The 16,406-nt window shown below is 46.3% G+C and overlaps 1 pseudogene; it reads left to right on the top strand.

The window, feature by feature from the left end:
* The first annotated feature begins 14,025 nt into the window (after positions 1 to 14,025).
* LOC143979983 (U2 spliceosomal RNA) lies at positions 14,026 to 14,131 on the top strand (annotated as a pseudogene).
* The last annotated feature ends 2,275 nt before the right edge of the window (positions 14,132 to 16,406 follow it).

Genomic DNA, 16,406 nt, shown 5'->3' with positions numbered 1-16,406 from the left:
ATCTCTATCTCGGTGCTGGTGTCAGTGCTCTATCTTGGTGCTGGTGCCGGTGCTCTCTATCACAGTGCTGGTGTCAGTGCTCTCTCTCTATCATGGTGCTGGTGTCAGTGCTCTTTATCATGGCGCTGGTGTCAGTGCTCTCTATCTTGGTGCTGGTGTCAGTGCTCTCCCTCTATCTCGGTTCTGGTGTCAGTGCTCTCTATCACATTGCTGGTGTCAGTGCTCTCTATCTCGGTGCTGGTGTCAGTGCTTTCTCTCTATCTCGGTGCTGGTGTCAGTGCTCTCTATCTCGGTGCTGGTGTCAGTGCTCTCTATCACGGTGCTGGTGTCAGTGCTCTCTATCACGATGCTGGTGTTAGTGCTCTCTCTCTATCTCGGTGCTGGTGTCAGTGCTTGCTATCACGGTGCTGGTGTCAGTGCTCTCTATCACTGTGCTGGTGATCATCTCCTGCACACTCTTCATAGCCTACCCTGACCTTTCCTCTCCTCCATTGCCTTCATGCGCTCCTGAGTCCTGAATTGCCAAAATTTCACAGATAGAAAAAGAAGGCGACAGCGGCGACAGAAGACCGGGCCACCGCCTGCAAAAGAGCTATAAGAAGGCGCGGTGGCCCGGCAGAAGAACGGAAGGCAGCGGCGACAGAAGACCGGGCCACCGCCTGCAAAAGAGCTATAAGAAGGCGCGGTGGCCCGGCAGAAGAACCGAAGAGGGGGACAAGACCCCCGAAGTCGGGAGAAGAGGCCGGCGGCGGGGAGGAAGAAAGCCGGACTCCTCCGCTAGCAAAAGAGCTACAAGAAGATAGCGGAGGAGTCCGGCGAGAAGACCCCCGAAGACGGAAGATCCCCGGAGCTGTGCAATAAAATATTTTATCTCGTGTGTTGTGTTTTTTTTTTGGGTACTTTTATTTTACAGGTGAATGGGTAGGGGTACATTGTACCCCATACTCATTCACATAGGGTGGGGGGCCGGTATCCGGGGGCCCCCTTATTAAAGGGGGCTCCCGGATTCCGATAAGCCCCCCGCCCGCAGACCCCGACAACCAACGGCCAGGGTTGTCGGGAAGAGGCCCTTGTCCTCATCAACATGGGGACAAGGTGCTTTGGGGTGGGGGGGCCGCGTGGCCCCCCCTTCCCCAAGGCACCCTCCATGTTGAGGGCACGTGGCCTGGTACGGCTCGGGAGGGGGGCGCGCTCGCTCGCCCCCCTTTCCTGGCTGGCCAGGTAGCGTGTTCGGACAAGGGTCTGTTGTGGACTTTGGGGGGACCCCCACGCCGTTTTTTTTCGGCGTTGGGGTTCCCCTTTAAGTCCATACCAGGCGGCGGGGCCCGCGACGTCTCCTTCACGGGCCCCGCCTACCTGCACACACGCTCGAAATGAGCAGACTTTCCTCCCAGCGGGAACAGTTTGCTCATTTCGAAAGTGGCCTACACACGGGCGGACTGTCCGCTCAAACCAAGTTTCAGCGGACAGTTTTTCGGAATTTCCGAAAAACTTTGTTCGTCAAACTGTCCGCTGAAACTGTCCGCTGAAGCCCCACACACGAGCGGACTGTCTGCTGAAACACTGTTCAGCGGACAAAGTTGAGCGAACAGTCCGCCCGTGTGTACGCGGCCTTACTCTGGTCTGATCTGGCCAGTAACATACCTCCTGTATTAATGAGACACAACTCTGGAGAAATAAGCAGAGGAAGCACAGCAGACAGCAGCATTGTCAGTCTGGGGGGGGGGGGGGGGGAGTTGAAAATGTATTAGAAGATTTAGAACCACTAACAAATTGAAGCCAAACTCCAGCTCACACTTTAAAATCAGTTACAGCTACTTTCTTTTGGGATAAAGGTTTTGCATGAATAAATAAAGACGGGTCACTTTAAATCACCCTTCCAGTGTTAAGTGGTTTGTCTCATCCATGTAAACTGATGCATTCTGCTGGAGAGTTTGTGTTGTGAAAATCAACAGACTTTCTGGCTGGTGTACCAGATGAAAATAGAAGAAAGGAAGCTTAAAAAAGAAACTAATACAGCTGTCACAGCTAAGAATGTCAGGGCTGTGTTTTACCAGCAGGGGGATGCACAGGTGTTGCGTGCATCCCCATGACAGCAGACCCATTGTTGTTTATTGTGACACAGTGGCTGACGGACACAGCCACTTCTCCTAATATGTCATCCATGTGAATGCACAGCCTCATGCACACTCAGGGAAACCTTAGGGAAAAGTTCCTGTGTGAGAAGGGAGAGATTAGGGACAGTGTTGTATGATTTACTATCCACTTGTCTCGGAGACATTCCACCAGGCTTTTACAGCTTTCTTAATGCAGAGGTCAGCTCACCCCACAAAAAAATTTAAAGACAAGAAAAAATACAAATACTGCAGCTGCTGACTTTTAATATATGGACACTTACCTGTCCAATGTTGACACGGCAGGCGATCTTCAGAACGGCTGTCAGGTGCAGTCACCACCATTGCCGGTTCCCTGCTGTGCATGCGTGAAGTGTGCTGTGCTTTCTAATTGGGCCGCTGTTGGAGGAAGTAGGTGGGGGCCAAACTTCAGAGAGACGCCGCCGCTGCCCTGTCTCCCAGAAGTGGGGAAGGGGACCTGTCAAAAACAGGTCCCAAAAGGTGCCAAATGTGGCACCAGAGGGGGGAGGAGATCAACAAGCAGAAGTTCCACTTTTGGGTGGAACTCCGCTTTAAGTGCTGTTTGTGCTGCCACCCTGACAGCCAGCCATCCCTCTTGCAGCTGCAGCTCTGGTAATGTTGGCTGTGCCTTTGTGATATCTTGTGGTGCTGAAGATATACTGTTGTACTACCAGCATTACTGTGACTGCTACTGTCAACGTTACCGCACCTGCTAATGTCAGTGTTACTACAAGAGTGCCTGGAACTGTTACTTTAAGTATTCTGCAGCAGTTGCTACACTCATGCCATTAGTGCTAATGAATGTAGACCTCTGTTACCTTGTTATCTATTTTATCTGCAACGCATTAATACAATAACTGTTCAACTTTTGTATGGACCATGTGTGCCATTTTTGCAACTTGGGTACCAACCTTTTGGTCCCACTCACACCTGTAATCTATTTTCATAAAATCATTTCTTACTATGTCTTTCTGACTCCATCTGTGAGCTTTTCCTTTTCCTTCTCACTTCTGTTTGTTTGGAAGGAGATGTTGCAGTTATGTGCACTGCTCTATGCACACTACAGATCCCACAGTCCATAGTTTATAGTTCCTAGTCCACCTCGGGAGCAAGAAAGAGATGGTTATTTTCCTATGTAGAGTGGGACCATGGAGAACAAAAGTAGGCACCTTCTAGTAAGAAGTCAGATCACAAAAAAAAAAGGAATTTGGAGATTTGGAGGAGGTTGAGAACAAAAAAGGGTACTTTTAAGTTAAGAATACAAACTTGAATAGAATTTTATTTTTTAATGCCAGAATTTAGTGGCACTTTAAACTTTTAAGACATTGCAATTACTATCAAACTGTTGTGCCGCTGGCCAATTTGTCGAAGTTCAGGGCTTTATTTTAATTTTTAAGGAGTACATTTTCCTATAGTTTTTAGATCTGTTGTGGCTGCTACTTCCAACAGCAAATTCAAGCATATTACTGCTGGTTAAAAAAATCAGGTGTTGCATCCAAAATTACCTATGTAGCGGCGGGCTCCTGAAGAGCACATGCTATGTGTTTTTCAAAATTGAACTTTACCCAAACTACAGTTTGTTTTGGGTCTATTTGCCTAAATTTGACTTCTGTGTCAGTCTGACTGGGCTGTGAGATGTTCAGCCTGGCCACAGCGGGGCACTGTCTCTGGTGACAGGTGTAGAACTATGGTCTGGTTGAGCATTTAATTTACTCTCTCTCAGAGTCAGGTCAGTGGGAGTGGCCCTCTCGCTGTGCCCTCTGGGAGAGGGTATTTAAGATGCGAACGTCACGTGGTTCGGGGTTCCGGTCCAGTATGCTGTGCTGATTACATGGTCCTGGTCCTCCTGACCAGCACCCAGGAAGGCTATGGCCTGGTGTGCGGATCCACCCGACTTTAATGCCTCGGGGCTGGCTAGCCCAAGGCAAGGGAACTAAGGGAGGATTCCAAGGTGGATGGGTGCTGTCTGCGGTTCGGCAGTGACCCATTGAACTTCGAGCATTCCAGGGAAGGACTCTTTAGAAGAACACCAGGTATGGGTTGGTTTTCTTAACATGAGCCTGGAAGGGCTGAAGTAACCGAGAGAATCCAGTCTTGTGGATATCGCCAAACAGGCTGAAAGATCCAGGTATCCTACAAGTGTTCTACAGCTTAGTTTCCCTACGTGTTCTGCAACAACGTCGGTGATAAAGACTTTGTTCCTGAGTAAACACCTGGTTGGCTGCTAGGCCTTGTGAGAGAGGGACTGTCCAATCTGAGTGTTCATCTAGCTGCGAATGGCTATTCTCTGGATGCAGTCAAATTAAGCAAGTTCTTTAACGTTTTTGGACTTTGACATTGAGAGTACCTGAACTTTCCTTTCCAACCCTCTGATCCCAAGTTGAAAGACTGTTCAATGGTTTGAGTTTTTGCAAGTAAAATCCATTCAAGTGGATCTATTGTCAGTCTCAAGTTACTGGGCCATCTACCACAGGACATCCCCTAGACGTGAAACAAAGAGAACGAAAGGTAACGGTAAACCCAGAAATAACCAGCAGCTCCTTTGGGAGTTAGCGCTACACCTAAATACATTTTTTTTCAAAGTGCAATGAATTAAATTGGGGTACGGCTGATGCTTTATTCAAGTCAAGCAATAATGTTAAAGTAAAGAATGTAATACACTTGTTAAATATGTGATACCAAAATACGGGGTTGCTGATACTGTCTATGAGAATCTTACTGTTCTGCAACACCACATACACCTTAAAGACATCTCCAAAGCATGTCATTGAAAGGATTTGTATTTTCCTAAGTTGTCATTACCGTTCCAGCTGAACAATATTTTTAATTTTGGTACATTTCCCCACAACAATGGCCAGAATTGATTTTTAATATTTACCCCCACCCCCCAACATAGACTTTAATGTGGTTCGAATTTAGGTTTGAACATTTCAGACTGTGCCATGTGTTTGTTGAATGGCTCGAAAATATAATCCAGGCATATTTGCTTATCTTGGCTGTTTAACAAAGGTAAGAGCAGGCATCTAGTAGTGTCTGTTCATGAGTAATACTTCTCAATAAAATTTGTTTAAAAGTAAAATTGTCAGCCATTGCAAACTTTTAAAAGTTAGTTATGGAAGACGAAAATTAACATGAGGGCAATATAAAAATTGGTTTGTTGTACAGTATGATAATTACATACTTGGTAATCAAAAATATGAATCAAGGAAGGCAGTGTGGCCAGTTAAGGGTAAACTTTCAAAGACTACAGAGGTTTGAGCTCTCTACTTCCCTCGTAGTCTTAAAAAATGGAACATACGGTTTCATAAAAAGAGGCATGAAAGGGATTTTTATTGAGTGATGAAATTCAGCACTTATTCCCTCTCCCCACTTCAAACGTGACCAATCTCCGTGTCATGCATTACCTTCTATTTTAAAATATCTGATACAGTATTTAAGACTTGTCAATCCAAGACTGTGCTAATAGATTAGCAGATAATGGAATAACATATTACTATGGCACAAACTCATCTATACCTCATTCGGTAATAGCTTTTGTTTTCTCAAATGCAGAAAAAAGATGTTACACAGACAATATGTGTTCATGTTAAGTGAGATTTTAGATCAATAAAACTTAAAAAAAATAAATAAACCTGGCTGTGTTTATTTATGTAAGTATTGTGACCTTGCAAAGCATTTAGAGTTAGAATCTACTATAAACTTGTTCTGTTGATATATTGCCTTTAAAAATCCTACAATGTATTTTCACACAGCTTTTAATGAAAACTTTGTCTAGTGTTTGTACAAGTTCTTTTTATGAACAAGATGTTTCAAGTATAATTGGTAAAATTTCTGTAATAATGCCTCTTAAAGCGGGAGTCCACCGGGACTCCGCTTTTTTTTTTTTTTTTTTTTAAAAGCCAGCAGCTACAAATACTGCAGCTGCTGACTTTTAAATAGTGACACTTACCTGTCCAGCGCGCCCGCGATGTCGGCACCCGAAGCCGATTGCTCGCTCGTCTGGCGGGTCCTGCCGCCGCCATCTTGGGTATGGGAATCAGGAAATGGAGCCTTTCGGCTTCATTTCCCGGTTCCCTACTGCGCATGCGCGAGCCGCGCGGCGCAATCCGGACGGTCCCCGCTGCCTCTGGGAGCTGTGTGTTTCCCAGCAGGCAGCGGGGCACTTGCTGAAGGGGGCGGGCGCTTGCGGAAAGGGGCGTAACGTACGCCCCTTTCCGCAGAGAGCTAGCCCGGAAGTGGGTGCAGTTACCTGTATTATCCAGGTAACTGCACCCCCCTCCCCCCTGAAAGGTGCCGTTTGTGGCGCCGGAGGGGGGGGGGATTCCGATGAGCGGAGGTCCATTTTAGGGTGGACCTCCGCTTTAAGATTGCAGGAGAGGAAAATATATATTTTTTTATTAAAGGGTAAATTCATGTTTAATGGGAATTCAATTTTAAGGATCAGCACACTAAAAGGTGATATTTCAACATATTATATTAAAAATGCTGAATAATCATTCACTAGCCATCAATAACATCAATTAGAAACAGCCTGTCCAATTGCTAGAGAACAATTACATCAATGGGAAGGCAGCCTATCCATTCACTAAAAACCTAAACCAGCACTGAGAATGTAGCCTGTCCATTTACTAGTCAACAATTATGCCTACTGGACTTGCGCATCAAAAAAATACCTGCATTCAGACTATAAATGCTTTCTAACCTCTAAATAGACTATAACATAAAAAAGTCACTTAAAAAAGAAAAGTCACAGAGAAAGTTAGGCTCTCCGAAAAGCATAAACCTTTCTTGTCTATAAATAACATTGTTATTCAAAAATTATTAAAAGGTATACAGTACAATAATTGCCTAGTGCACTTCTTATGGGCAGGATCAACAAGTCACTGTCAAAATCATATGGGGATAAAGTGCAACTGACTGGGTCCTAATCATTGTCAGAACAGGCACAGGGAAAACATACAAACTCCAGGCAGGTAGTTTTGTGGTTGGGATTCAAACCAGCAAACCTTCTTATTGCTAGGTGAGAGTGCTAACCACTACACCACTGTGCCAGCCAACTACAACACTGTGCCACCCAGGATTTCAGTATTAATTGCTTCAACAGGGTCATTTGTTTCAGAAGATATCAAGACAAATTACAATCTATAATAGAACATAGTAAAGAGTTGAGCACATGGACATCAATGTTACTAAAGATAAACTTATCCTTTAATTTATGTCTGAGGTTGGCTGATTGCCTGAAGCCCAACATTAGGGTTTTTTGGAGGATTTATTTAATCCTTGTTATAATAGGTTTTAGATCTTTGTTTATCTTTTTTATCCTTTCTAGTTCTGGGTGGTATGTGGTTACCGAAGATACATGATTGTTTTTTTCTCTTTGTATTGTAGAGTAGGGATGGCCAAACGGTTCACCCGGCGGTTGTTTCGCTGCAAATTTCGTCTGTTCGCCGTCCGGCCGTTCGGCGGACTCTTGCCGCCGTTCGCCCGGCGTACTTCCGTGTTTACTGTGTAAAAGAACTTTGACCTATGATGACACATCCATCATGGGGTACAGGACAGCCAATTGAGACATTACAGCACATGGACACTTGGACATTCCCCCTAACTTATAAATAGACCCGATCCGGCGGCCATTTTACATTCTTTCTTCTGTCACTATAGGGAGAGGTTGCTGTGTGGAGCAGGGAGAGACTGCAGTGACCCAAATCGCTAGCTATTTGGTCCACAAAAGTTCTTTTCAGGACTGGTATAGGTGTTAGGTGTAGTTCAGGATATAGGTTTGAGGCACTGCTGTGCTACTGATTTTTGCAGCAGCCTGTCTTTTGTCAGTGTAGAGAGAGGGACAGGACGCTGTGTGCTGCAGGGACAGTCAGTTTAATCATTAGCTGTTACTATTAGGTCCACAAAAGTGCTATTCAAGTTATTGTTCCAGCAGCCTCTGTTTTGTCAGTTTAAATAGGAACAGGCAGGAAGCTGTGTGGGAGGCAGAGAGGGACAGTCAGTTTAATTAGTAGCTGTTACTATTAGGTCCACAAAGGTTCTTTTCAGGACTGGTATGGTAATAGGCTTGTACACGTATAATATTCTTTCTTCCAAATATAGAAATAATATTATACTTGACTGCTGCCCTTCTGCTGCAGTAGTCCTTTATCAGTATAGGGACTGAGGTACAGTCTGCTAATCATTCACAACCTACTTGTTCCACAAAGGTCCTTATAAGGATTGGTAAGGTATAGGGTACTACAGTACATAGGGTTGAGTGAGGTACAGTCTGCTATTTCGTAAGGACTGGTATAGGTCCACAATACACAGGGTTGAGGTGCACTACTGCTGACTGCTGCCCTTCTGCTGCAGTAGTCCTTTATCAGTATAGGGACTGAGGTACAGTCTGCTAATCATTCACAACCTACTTGTTCAACAAAGGTCCTTATAAGGACTGGTAAGGTATAGGGTACTACAGTACATAGGGTTGAGTGAGGTACAGTCTGTTATTCCGTAAGGACTGGTATAGGTCCACAATACATAGGGTTGAGGTGCACTACTGCTGACTGCTGCCCTTCTGCTGCAGTAGTCCTTTATCAGTATAGGGTCTGGGGTATAGTCTGCTAATCATTCACAACCTACTTGTTCCACAAAGGTCCTTATAAGGACTGGTAAGGTATAGGATACTACAGTACATAGGGTTGAGTGAGGTACAGTCTGCTATTCCTTAAGGACTGGTATAGGTCCACAATACATAGGGTTGAGGTGCACTACTGCTGACTGCTGCCCTTCTGCTGCAGTAGTCCTTTATCAGTGTAGGGTCTGGGGTACAGTCTGCTAATCATTCACAACCTACTTGTTCAACAAAGGTCCTTATAAGGACTGGTAAGGTATAGGGTACTACAGTACATAGGGTTGAGTGAGGTACAGTCTGCTATTCCTTAAGGACTGGTATAGGTCCACAATACATAGGGTTGAGGTGCACTACTGCTAACTGCTGCCCTATACTGCAGCAGTCCTTTATCAGTATAGGGACTGAGAGTTTTGTCACAGGGTCATTTTAAAAATTGTGGCCATTGGAACACCACAATGGAAGGTCCCAGGAAGGAAGTATTTCTCACAGAAGGGCATCCCAGAGCTATATGGCCATGTTCAACGGCAAGTGAATGTATCTCTGGCACACAGTGTTGGTGCCAAGATACATCTGACCACAGACACGTGGTCTAGCAAACACGGGCAGGGAAGGTATATCACTTTTACTGCCCACTGGGTGAACCTTCTGACGGCCGTCAAGCATGTAACCTGTGGCACCCGTGTAGATTTGGTTTTACCGCCACGTATTGCATGCAGGCCTGGCTCTTCTTCTTCTCCTCCTCCTACTCCATCCACCTTCCTCTCCTCCTCTGCTGACTCTTCCTTTTCCGCTGTTAGCGTCTCTTCCGCTGCGCCGCCCAAGCTCCCAGAACCTATTCGACATGCCAGGTGAGACGTTGCCATGCCGTGCTGCGTCTGTTGTGCCTGGAAGCCAAGAGCCACACTGGCCCGGCACTTCTTTCAGCTTTGCATTCACAGACAGATCAGTAGCTAACACCGCTCAATTTGACAGTGTGTGACAACGGTGCCAATCTGCTTAGCGCATTGAAACAGGGAAAAATGATGCCCGTGCCATGCATGGCACACGTCTTAAACTTGGTCATGCAGCGATTCGTTGTCAAATACCCTGGAGTCCAGGACATCTTGCGGCAGGCAAGGAAAATCTCGGCCCATTTCAGAAGATCTTACACGGCCATGGTTCGCCTTGCTGACATTCAGCGGCGACACAATCTGTCGGTCAGACATCTTATTTGCGATTGCCCGACGTGATGGAACTCAACCTTCTATATGCTTGATAGGCTGCTCCAGCAGAAACGTGCAGTTAACGTCTACCTGTATGAACTCTGCGGCAGAACAGGTTCTGGGGAGCTGGGGTTTTTTTCACTGCGCCAGTGGCTGCTCATGCGCGATGCATGCAGACTTCTGTGGCCATTTGAGGAGATCACCAAACTGGTCAGTCGCAGCCATGGCGCCATCAGTGACATGGTACCTTATGCCTTCTTTATGGAGCGTGCATTGCGTCGTGTCATTGATCAAGCTGTGGAGGAGCAGGAGCGGGAAGATGAGGAAGTTGCAATGCTTGATGAATTCCCAGGGGGGGCTACTCTATCTGAGACAAGTCAACAACAGGAGTCTGAAGAGGAGTCAGAGGAGGATGGTGCCGGGGCGGATGAGGAGGAGCAAGAAGAGCATGCTTTAAACCTTTCTGGGATCCCTGTTGTTGTGCGTGGAAGGGGAGAGGAGAATGAAGAGGACGACATTATCCTGGATGATGAGCAGGAGCCAGGCCACCACACCGCTTCCAGTTTAGTGCAAATGGGGGCCTTCATGCTCCAGTGTTTTAATAGGGACCCCCGTATAAAAAGCATAAGGGTCAAGGACCAGTACTGGGTGGCAACGTACTTAGACCCCCGGTACAAACACAAAATGGCGGAAATGTTACCGCTATCACAGAGGGCTGTCAGAATGGAGCACTTCCAGGCCTTGCTTTGCGAAATGCTGCATTCTGCTTTTTTGTGTGCGCTGGCAGAGGAGCAATTCTCACTCCCAGAGAAGGAGTTGCGGGTACCAATCCAACAGCGCCTGTAAGAAGAGGCCGGTTTGAAGATGTGTTGGTGACTTCTGATATGAGGTCATTCTTTCAGCCGACCCATCAACAGGTGTCATCCGGATCCAGCACCAGGGAACGTCTAGACTGTCAGGTGTCTGACTACATCGGGTTAACGGCCGATGTGGACGCTCTGAGGAGTGATGAACCCCTGGACTACTGGGTGGGCAGGCTTGACCTCTGGCCAGAGCTTGCCCAATTTGCAATCGAACTGTTGGCTTGCCCCTCATCCAGTGTCCTGTTAGAAAGGATGTTCAGCGCAGCAGGGGGGATCGTGACCGATAAGCGTACTTGCCTAGCTCACGACAGTGTTAACTACCTCACATTTCTAAAAATAAATGAGGCATGGATCTCGGAGGAATTCAACACATGTGACCAGTAGACCATGTATATGTCTATAAACGATTTTTTTAATCGAGCACACAGACCTTCTTTCTTCATTTGGCTCACTTCCTTGTCCAAAAAAAGCCCAACGTACTATATGCCCGTACCCTCCTGTTTGAAGAGGTTGAGCGGTGTCATATTTCTACTAGGGCTGCTTATTATGAGGGGCTCCCACCATCCCTGTGGTGTGCTGACTTCCTCCTGGGGCTGTACCTCTGCTGTGCATATTATGAGGGGCTCCCACCATCCCTGTGCTATGCTCATTATGAGGGGCTCCCACCATCCCTGTGCTGTGCTGACTTCCTCCTAAGGCTGTACCTCTGCTGTGCATATTATGAGGGGCTCCCACCATCCCTGTGCTATGCTCATTATGAGGGGCTCCCACCATCCCTGTGCTGTGCTGTGCTGACTTCCTCCTGGGGCTGATTATTATGAGGGGCTCCCACCATCCCTGTGCTATGCTGACATCCTCCTGGGGCTGCTTATTATGAGGGGCTCCCACCATCCCTGTGCTGACTTCCTCCTGGGGCTGTACCTCTGCTGTGCATATTATGAGGGGCTCCCACCATCCCTGTGCTATGCTCATTATGAGGGGCTCCCACCATCCCTGTGCTGTGCTGACTTCCCCCTGGGGATGCTTATTATGAGGGGCTCCCACCATCCCTGTGCTGTGCTGACTTCCTCCTGGGGCTGTACCTCTGCTGTGCATATTATGAGGGGCTCCCACCATCCCTGTGCTATGCTCATTATGAGGTGCTCCCACCATCCCTGTGCTATGCTGACTTCCTCCTGGGGCTGCTTACGGTGCAGGTGTCAGTGCTGTATATCACGGTGCTGGTGTCAGTGCTGTATATCACGGTGCTGGTGTGAGTGCTTTATGTCACGCTGCTGATGTCAGTGCTCTCTATCACGGTGCTGGTGTCAGTGCTATATATCATGGTGCTGGTGTCAGTGCTTTATGTCACGCTGCTGATGTCAGTGCTCTCTATCACGGTGCTGGTGTCAGATCCCTCTATCACGGTGCAGGTGTCATTGCTGTATGTCACGCTGCTGATGTCAGTGCTCTCCATCACGGTGCTGGTGTCAGTGCTGTATATCATGGTGCTGGTGTCAGTGCTTTATGTCACGCTGCTGATGTCAGTGCTCTCTATCACGGTGCTGGTGTCAGATCACTCTATCATGGTGCAGGTGTCATTGCTGTATGTCACGCTGCTGATGTCAGTGCTGTATATCACGGTGCTGGTGTCAGTGCTGTATATCACGGTGCTGGTGTCAGTGCTTTATGTCACGCTGCTGATGTCAGTGTTCTCTATCACAGTGCTGGTGTAAGATCACTCTATCACGATGCAGGTGTCATTGCTGTATGTCACACTGCTGATGTCAGTGCTCTCTATCACGGTGCTGGTGTCAGATCACTCTATCACGGTGCAGGTGTCATTGCTGTAAGTCACGCTGCTGATGTCAGTGCTCTCTATCACGGTGCTTGTGTCAGTGCTGTATATCATGGTGCTGGTGTCAGTGCTTTATGTCACGCTGCTGATGTCAGTGCTCTCTATCACGGTGCTGGTGTCAGATGACTCTATCACGGTGCAGGTGTCATTGCTTTATGTCGCGCTGCTGATGTCAGTGCTGTATATCACGGTGCTGGTGTCAGTGCTGTATATCACGGTGCTGGTGTCAGTGCTTTATGTCACGCTGCTGATGTCAGTGCTCTCTATCACGGTGCTGGTGTCAGATCACTCTATCACGGTGCAGGTGTCATTGCTGTATGTCATGCTGCTGATGTCAGTGCTCTCTATCACGGTGCTGGTGTCAGTGCTGTATATCATGGTGCTGGTGTCAGTGCTTTATGTCACGCTGCTGATGTCAGTGCTCTCTATCACGGTGCTGGTGTCAGATCACTCTATCACGGTGCAGGTGTCATTGCTGTATGTCACGCTGCTGATGTCAGTGCTCTCTATCACGGTGCTGGTGTCAGATGACTCTATCACGGTGCAGGTGTCATTGCTGTATGTCACGCTGCTGGTGATCATCTCCTGCACCCTCTTCTTTGCCTACCCTGTCCTTCCCTCTCCTCCATTGACTTCATGCGCTCCACAGTCCTGAATTGTCACAACAATTTCACATATAAAAAAATAATGCTTGTAGTTGTCGATCCCAGATTCACTTCATACATGTGTTATGTCATTGGCCATGTGGTGGGACTATGTTTGCACAGTTAGTAATTATTTTGTGGCTGCAAATTTGACCTGTAGGTTTGCAAAGTTTGCCTCCCATTGAAGTCAATGGGGCCCGCTGCGAACGTTACGGTTCGCGAACTATCGGCCGTGTGCGCGGTCCGCGTTCGCGAAACGTCCCGTCGGAAGTTCATCCATCACTATTGTAGAGGATTTTCTTTTTGGGTTTTCAAGGCAGTGTTTATGCTTGTACTTATGGTTAAGTTGCTGCAAACTTTCCTATGGTAGGATTCTGCTAGTACTCTGAGATGTTTTTTTTTATGTCTTTTGGTGAAAGGTGAAAGGCTTTCTAAAGGCTTCTTAGAAGTTACTTTGCAAATGTTTATATGAACTGAGTTTTATCTGCATCTGGTTAGAGCAGATGAGAAACCACACTGATTAAAACTGGTTGTTTGGAAGTGAGGAATATAGATGCAGGAACTGAGGGTGGAAATGGAGTTCACAGGCACAGATCCAGGACACCTTTTAGGATTAAAGTCAAGTGCCCATCCTTAGTATGCCCAACATTTCCCAGAGTTGGTTAAGGTGTGGTTTGCAAGCCACCAAATTACCATTTATCTTGGCAATGTGTTGATCTATACGAGCAGAGACTTCTCAGCCTTTTGGCTAAGATCAAGTATAGTATCTGTTCTTATCAGTTGCCAGAGAAGGCGCTGTGCTACTCATATAGAGAGGAGAGCTATGCAACTTCAATGATGCAATTGTGCCTGGAAGGGTGGTTTTCAGCAGGAAGCTGCCCCAACAGATACTGTGGGCCAACCACTGGTTGCGTATGAAGCTGTCTGGAAGGGCGCTCCTGGTGAGGATGGGTGCTGCATTGAGTCTGAACAGAGGGTCTGGTCCCTGGCTTTCTGACCTAGATTAGGGTAGTTCTAGCTCTGGTCAGTTTTTCAGGAAAGAACACTTGCTCCCCTATAGCATATAGGGGGAGTGTTTAGTATTTCCCAAAGGTAATTAGTAGGAGTGATGGGAGTGAGGGTTGAGCTTTTGAGAGAGGGGCTCTCCCCAAGCTGCCAGATCTTCAGGCTTTCCTGGCTGGGGTGGGGGCTGCTGGTCAGGGTTGTGACGAAAAGCCTGTGGTGAATGTGCCCCTGAAGTGGCAGTTCAGGGTTACCATCACTGTGAGCGAGGGTCACATTGATTTATGGCACCATGGTCACTTCACCATACACACTTTTTTTCACACCTGCCTCTAGGGCTGAGCCGTTTGGCTAGGACCAGGGGAGATTTTTATTCCTGGTCATGGTCACTCTTTCACTTCTCCCACTTCCTTCTCCCCACTTTTCTATTTATTTTACCCCATTGTTTGACATTTTTTTGTTTGGTGTTCATGTCTGTCACTGTGTGATTAGTAGGGTGTGGGTCCTCGGGCCTACCCTGAACGTCTTGGGATGGGGGTGGACATAGGCCTTTTTGCTTGGTTCACTTTCTCTCAAGGGGTCTCCCTTAAGGGAGTCCCACCGAGTACTTGGGTGGGTCTGTTTCGGCAGACCTTTTCGGAGAAAGGGGTCTGTCTGGTTTTGGCCAGATAGACCCAAGTGAAGTACCCCAGTCCCTGTCTGGAGCCTAACACCTCCGGGGATCAGGGTAAGGTCCTTCCTAGGGAGGACTAGTGTTACACCCATTTTGTATCACTCTATATGTGTGTGCACTTTTTTTGGCACCAGATGGAGTTTTTGGGTGTGTTTCATACACCACAGGCTTTTCAAGAACAGAAAAAAAAGCAGAGACAGGCATCTTACCATCTATTATTCTCAGTGAGATAGAAAAAGAAATGAAAAAAAGCAGATGACATTTGTCTCCTGTGGTAATCAAATTCTAGCTGTAATCTCGAGTTTTTTTATCAAAGAAAACTTTTGATTGGCCGCTGAGAGCAAAATCACTATTTCCTTTAGCACCTGTTTTTTTTTTTTAATATCCCATTGCAGACAAATTTAATAATCACCAGTAAATAGTGGATAATGCCTACAAGAATTAGTACCCTTCAAAGTTATAGCTAACTTTTAGGTTGTTCACACCTTTTTACATTTCATTTTATACTCCTACTACAACATGATAAAGACATGGCTGAATGGTATCAAAATAATGGTAATTTTAAATTATTTTTTGGTACCAGTCACTGGACCCTCTGGTAACTCAATTATTTATGTTCCTGACCTAGTATCGCCCTGTGGATTTTGTACAAAAACACCTATTAAAGAGAATTCATTTTTAAATGGGAACACTTGGAGTAGTTTCAAATGACTGTTCCAACCCAGTGATTGCTTATTGCTATCTGCCAGCAAGGGTCAACCTGCCAATATGTGCACCTGTTCCACAAGACTTTGTGTTTTCAATTTGTGCTTATTACTTTCTAGTTTTATGCCATTAAGGGGCACGACAAATAGGTAATCTTCTTTGATTAATTGGTCATCATTCATTCATTTATTTACTAAAAACTTTTGGTTAGATGGAACATGTTCTTGCGATATGTTTTTTCTCCTTTTTTCTCTAGTTCTAACTGTGGGCCTCATCTTGACAGGTATCAGGCTCAACATTAATTTGCCTCACTTGTTACGGAAAGTAATGGATCTTTTGGTAATGCAGCTTGAGTGCTATTTTTTCATCTATTAGAGTCTCATGAGCTTTTTTGATGTTCTGCCAAACCTGCTTGTTCTGCTCCATTTCTTTTCCTTTGTTCGTCTGATATGCTGCTGTTAGCTTGCCATTCAGCAAGCTCTCAATGACTTCTTTTTCTCTACCAAACATATACAATTATATAGCCTTTCATCATATATTGCTTCCATCCATAATGATTGCCTCATCGTCAAATCCTGGTGAATATTCTGAGCAGAGTCCTTACATTCAATGCATTTTCTTTGGGATATGGGGTGAACCAAAGGGCATATTTGGAGCTTTCAGTCATGTCTCTCTAAAGAAGACTTAGCCCTGGTTCACACTGGTGTGACATGTCAAAGCGAATGTCAA

Source organism: Lithobates pipiens, unplaced genomic scaffold, assembly GCF_037356315.1.
Source record: "Lithobates pipiens isolate NorthernLeopardFrog02 unplaced genomic scaffold, aLitPip1_a1.2 Scaffold_13, whole genome shotgun sequence".
In the NCBI taxonomy this organism is placed as follows: Eukaryota; Metazoa; Chordata; class Amphibia; order Anura; family Ranidae; genus Lithobates; species Lithobates pipiens.
This window is presented reverse-complemented; position numbering and strand designations above follow the sequence as displayed.